The sequence below is a fragment of the Astatotilapia calliptera genome, chromosome 4, assembly GCF_964374335.1.
Source record: "Astatotilapia calliptera chromosome 4, fAstCal68.1, whole genome shotgun sequence".
Taxonomy (NCBI): domain Eukaryota; kingdom Metazoa; phylum Chordata; class Actinopteri; order Cichliformes; family Cichlidae; genus Astatotilapia; species Astatotilapia calliptera.
Genome location: NC_137425.1, coordinates 339735 through 346123, shown reverse-complemented (window position 1 = coordinate 346123; position 6389 = coordinate 339735).

The following is a 6389-nucleotide window of genomic DNA, read 5'->3' as shown; positions in this document are numbered from 1 at the left end:
ATACCAGAGACCCATGCAGTAGGAGAGCATGCTCTCTGCTGAGGAGCAGTGCTCCACTGAGAGCACCACAACTTGAAGAAGAACCTCTGGTCCAGGTTCTTCTTCTTCTTCTTCAGGACATGGAGGAAGTGCAGCCACTGCTGGGCCTTCTTTAACAGGGCGATGGTGTTGTGGGTCCAGGTGAGACCAGTGGATATGTGGGTGTGGGTTAGATACAAAACAAATTCTATGGCAAGGGGGAGCCAGAACATCAGGTCAGGGGGAAGAAATCATGATCCCCATCCTCCGAGACTGTGGTGACTGTGAGAACATCTGACTCAAAAGAGAGGATCATTGCAGAGTTTGAAACCTGGACCCTCGATCACTAAGACTATGTAATATACCCTCTGAAGGTCTTCTAGGCTTCCTGTCGTGTTTGGGTCAAATCTGACTGATTTACAACTTAAAACACTCATAAATATTGTTTTTTACATCTGCCTCGAGGCCTTATGACATCCTCCACACTATGCACTTGAACATATAACAGTGATGGTCAGCTCTTTCATTGAATTTTGATTGTTTAAATCAACCTTTACATTTGTGATGTTCCTGGTCAAAAGTACCTGCCATAGGAAATGAATGGGAATCCACTCAACCCCTCCTCCACTGACTGAGCGACCCCCTGAATGGTATTTATGGTAATGTCATCTTCTCCTTAGCACTGCCCCTGAACCCACTCTACCACCCTGCCACAACCACACCCTGCTGCCACAGTGTCATACTAAGCTGGAGCCAGAAGAGCACAGACCAGTAGAGTTACTTAGTGACTTTTTTAAAAACACGATTTAAATTCAAATTCAAATTTTATTTGTCACACACACACAACCATACACAGTATGACATGGGGGTGAAATGCTTGTAGCTGTACAATGCCCGACCATTAAATGACAGAAGAAAGTTTTACAATATTTACAATTTACAGTTTACTACAGAATTTACAAATTAACTTAGGAATTTACAGTAAAGAACGTGCAAATAGCAGAAGAGATTATAAAGATTATAAATTATAGGAATTATAGGAAATGTGTGGTGGTGCGTGTGGGAGAGTCCAGTCTTATAGTGACGTGTTTGGGTTCAGGGCCCGAATAACCTGGGGGAAGAAGCTCCTCCTCATTCTCTCTGTTTTGGCCTTAAGGGAGCGGAAGCGCTTCCCAGACCTCAACAGTGAGAAGAGTCCATTGTTGGGATGGGAGAGGTCCATCATAATCTTCCTAGCTTTGGACTTGCACCGCTTGGTGTAGATGGACAGCAGGTCAGGGAGCTCTGATTGAATGATGCGTTCTGCCGAGCGCACCACCCTTTGCAGATCTCGTCTGTCCTGCTTGGTGCTGTTCCCAAACCAGGTGCAGATGTTTGCCGTCAGGACGCTCTCGATGGTGCAGGAGTAGAAGTTCTTGAGCACCTTCAGTGGCAGATGGAAGTCTCTAAGTCTTCTGAGGAAGAAGAGACGTTGACGGGCTTTCTTAACCAGGGTGTTGATGTGACAGGACCATGACAGGTCCTGAGTGATGTGGACACCCAGGTATCGGAAACTGTCCACTCTCTCCACTGGCGTGCCACTGATGATGAGGGGTTTGTAATTCCTCGCCTGCTTTGTAGTGAAGTCCACGATCAGCTCCTTAGTCTTGCTGACGTTTAGGAGGAGGTTATTCTCCTGGCACCAGGTCTCCAGGTTCCTAATCTCCTCCAGGTAGGCCGTCTCGATGTTGTCGGAGATCAGGCCCACAGCAGCAGTGTCGTCAGCAAACTTGACAATGGAGGTGGTGTCGGATGTGGCTACACAGTCATAAGTGTACAGTGAGTACAGCAGGGGGCTTAAAACACAGCCCTGAGGCACTCCAGTGCTGAGTGAGATGGAGGGGGAGACTTGTTTTCCTACCCTCACTGATTGGGGTCTGTCTGTGAGGAAGTTGAGGATCCACTGACACAGTGATGAGCTGAGTCCTAGATCCGTCAACTTGGTGAAAAGCTTAGAGGGAATTATTGTGTTGAATGCTGAACTGTAGTCCACGAACAGCATCCTAACATAATTCCCTCTGCCAGTGTCCAGGTGACTCAGGGATGTGTGGAGCAGGTGAGATATGGCATCGTCTGTGGAACGATTAGTCCGGTAAGCAAACTGAAGTGAGTCGATGGTGGGAGGAAGTGAAGAAGTGATGTGATCTCTCATCAGTCTTTCAAAACACTTCATCACAATTGAAGTCAGTGCTACTGGACGGTAGTCATTGTGGCAAGCGGGCTGTTGTTTCTTTGGAACAGGGACAATAATGGACCGTTTGAAGCACGTGGGAACCACAGCTTGGGCCAGGGAGAGGTTGAAGATCTCCGTGAACACCGGCGCTAGTTGATCAGCGCAGGCTCTAAGGACCCGGCCAGGGATTGCATCTGGTCCTGCTGCCTTCCTGGTGTTCACCCTCCTGAAGGTGTTCCTCACGGCATGCTCTGTGATGACGAATGCATTTTCTTCACTGGTGCACTCCGAGCGCGCGCAGCCGTTTGTTGTTTTAATTGCTGCGGCGTCGAAGCGAGCATAAAACGTGTTCAGCTCATCAGCCAGTGAAGCATCGGCATTCATCATTGAAGAAGCTGGTCGTTTATAGTCCGTTATAGTCCGCAGTCCTTTCCACAGGCTCCTAGAGTCGCACTGTCGTAGCTGTGACTCTAGTTTTTCCCCGTAGCTCCGCTTTGCCTTTTGGACCACGCTGCGCACGTTGTAGGACGCAGCCTTGTATAGGTCCATATTACCGGAGACAAGCCCTTCATTGTAGGCAGCGGTGCGTGATCTCAGAGCGTCGCGGATGTTTTTATCCACCCACGGCTTCTGGTTGGGAAACGTTCGGATGATAGTTCTTTCTGCTGTGTCGTCCGCTAGTTTCCCGATAAATCCCACAACCGCTTCCGTAAACATGTTGATGTCATCAGAGCTGCGCCGAAACATGTCCCAGTCTGCGTCATCCAGTGCGTCCTGCAGCGCGGTCATTGAGTGGTCCATCCAGCGAGCGACCTCCCTCCTGATTGGTGGTTGCTGCTTTAGCCTTTGTTTGTAAGCAGGCATGAGGAAGATGGCGGAATGGTCCGATTTTCCAAATGCCTGCAGGGGCTGAGCCTTGTAACAGTTCTTGAACGGGGTGTAGCGGTGGTCTAATGTCCTCGTGTCCTCGATTTACAACCTGAGTAGGTGATAAAGTGATAGATCTTTCAGCCCAATTCTACTTTTTCTGCATAATCCATCATATAAAATGTAATCAAATGGAAAAGTCTCTTTTTAAAACTTGTTCTATTAGTTTTAATCTTTTAACTTTATGCATCAAGCAAAAATTTAATTATATGCAACATTCTCTGACTTGAATAAATTAGTTTAACATTTAAACCTATTTTCTGCACATTCCAGCTCATAAAATAAAATATTTTTTGTGTTTACACTCAGTCTTTCAAATAGATGCAAGTAAAACACAGCAGAAAATAAATAAAGTCACAGACTCAGCGGTCCTGTTGCTCTATTTTCACCTGTAAAGCAGGAGTGGGGTAGGCGGAGGTTTACCCCGGTGCAGATGTGCAGCGGTCAGTGGAAGAATCCGCGAGTTTCTCTGTGAGTTTCCCATTACGTCGTAGCTACTCGGTGCTTGTTTGGAAGTTTAGGGGTTTTTTTCGCTGTAAAAAGAAGTTTTCTTCCCACGCACAGCGGACACTAATGTTTTTGTCACTTTTTATGGAATCAAACTCAAAGTAAGGTCAGTACTTCCACGCTTTAAACGCTGCACGCTCATACTCTCTCTGCACTCGATATATGATCCATTGTTGATCTGCACACAGCTGTTGTCACAAACGTCGCACTCGCTTACGTCACTGTCATGAGACATTCTCACAAAAAAAAAAATCACGGTTTTAGTAACGCAGTAACGCAGCGTTCCTACGGGAAAGTAACGGTAATCTAATGACCGTTTTTGCAATAGTAATCCCTTACTGTACTCGTTACTTGAAAAAAGTAATCGATTACAAGAATGCGTTGCAAGTAATGCGTTACTTGTGATTTGGCGCTTTATAAATAAAACCAAATTGAAAAAAATTTAATTGTGTTGAATCAGGGACCCTCAATGAACTTTCCCTGACTAAGGTTTAACCCTCCACCCCTGTGCTAATGTGTTTATCGTACCTTAACCATAGGTCTGTACCTAGCCACCAGCTACCAGGTTTGAAATGTGTGTGTGTGTGTGTGAACTAGGAATCAAACAGATGAATTGATTCAAACTGAGGACGAGACCAAGCTCACCACCCATGGTCCCCAAATGCCAGACAGACAGGAGCACACACACACACACACACACACACACACACACACACACACACACACACACACACACACACACACACACACACACACACACACACACACACACACACACACACACACACACTTTATCTCTTGCTGCATCAACACGAAACACACAGATTATCTGATGCTGTGTCATGGACACAATAACCAGTCAGACACACCAACAGTTACTGACAAAGAGCGACTGATCAAAGGGTTGAGGCGACACCTGTGTGATGAGAAATACTCGTCAGCGTGCACAAGGACGCCCTCCATGTCCCTCCCCTACAGTAAGGCTTCATGTCCGATGAACAGCTTACATCCTGCCTCTTCTATGAGTTGAACTCGTGCTTTGTGTGTGAAAGTGTGAAAGCAGTTCTCTGACAGCGCTGTATGTTTCAGGAACACAGGTGTATTTAGAGTTCACTGTTTGAACTTTGAGGAAGTTTTGACTCTAACCAACAATTTAAAATAATTCCAAGAAAAAAGCTTTTTTTGTTTTGAATTTGAAGTTCATTACAGACTAAATGGATCCAAATCGGGAACACGGACTCATGCTCATGATTTCTGTGAAATCAACGGTGTGGATCATCTCTGAATCTTAAACACAATCTTTCATACACAACATGAAAGCAAAGCCAGGCGGTGACCAGCGTCTGTTATCAGTCCCATCAGTTTTATGTCAGACAGAAGAGGTCAGAGAAGACTCCATCAGGGTTCCTTCAGCCAGCGGCGCTGACTTATCGTCTTATTCTACAAATGTGAAGCAAAGTGAGTTTGTCTGGGAACCTTCAGAGCCTGTTTTCTGTCTATCAGCACAATCAGGAGGAGGAGAGTGCATCAGCTGCTCGGGCTGGAAACACCACAATCAGTGATCTACCATCTCCATCACCAATCATGATTACTCAGTGAACTTGTCATATGCAAGACGCAGACTCGGAAAAACAAGCCTGAGATGTTTTCACAGAGGCTGACTCATGGAGGGGTGGGTTTGAGTGCTGCAGGTCAACCCAGGTGGTTGCCGAGGGGTACCACCGCGCTGACCATGGTAACGGTAACAGTGTGTCCAGCGTGTGAGGCAAGCTCACCGCCATGATGTCGTAGCATCAGTGTGAGTTCTCCATGAACGACGAACCTGCTGGGTGTGAAATATTCTTCCAAAGCTGAACACGTTTGCACGGCTGCAGTCAGGAAGTCAGCCCGAAGTGGAAACACCTGCATCACATTCAGGTTTCGCTGCGGCGCTCTCTAGCACAGTGAAGCACATTAAGCTGCTGATAATACACAAAGTGAAATCCAACACTGCCGAGCGGAGATAAGCAGCCAGCCATCGACCGTGCGTCTCACACTCTTTCACCAAAGAGCCAATCACAGGCTTTGTTCCTGTTTTTGAACTCATTTCCAGCACAAAGGAAAACACTCTGAAACAAAGTACACAGTGCATTCTGGGTAACGCCACCAGATCTGCATTACCAATAATAATAATAATGGATTTATATAGCGCTTTTCAAGGCACCCAAAGCGCTTTACAATACCACTATTCATTCACACACTGGTGGAGGCAGCTACAGTTGTAGCCACAGCTGCCCTGGGGCAGACTGACAGAAGCCAGGCTGAGATATCGCGCCATCGGCTCCTCTGACCAACACCAGTAGGCGGTAGGGTAAAGTGTCTTGCCCAAGGACACAACGACCAGGACAGAGAGCCCAGGGATCGAACCGGCGACCTTCCGGTTACAGATGCGATTCCCAACCCCCTGAGCCACGGTCGCCCCAAATGAGCGCTGTGCCTAACAGTGGCCTCTAACCTCCGCCCGGAGCCAACAAGTGACAGTGACTGACAGCACAGCAAACCCGTCTGTGTGACGGCAGATGCGAGAACACACTCTGCTGTGACTGGATGGTGAGCCAATCTCTTGATGACCGTGTGACTTCCTGTCAGAGTCAGACAGGAAGTCCTTGCTGCAGATAAAGAGGATGAACAGGACCCTGATTACTGTTTGATAAACAACATTCCTTATCTCACTTCCATTTGAAAG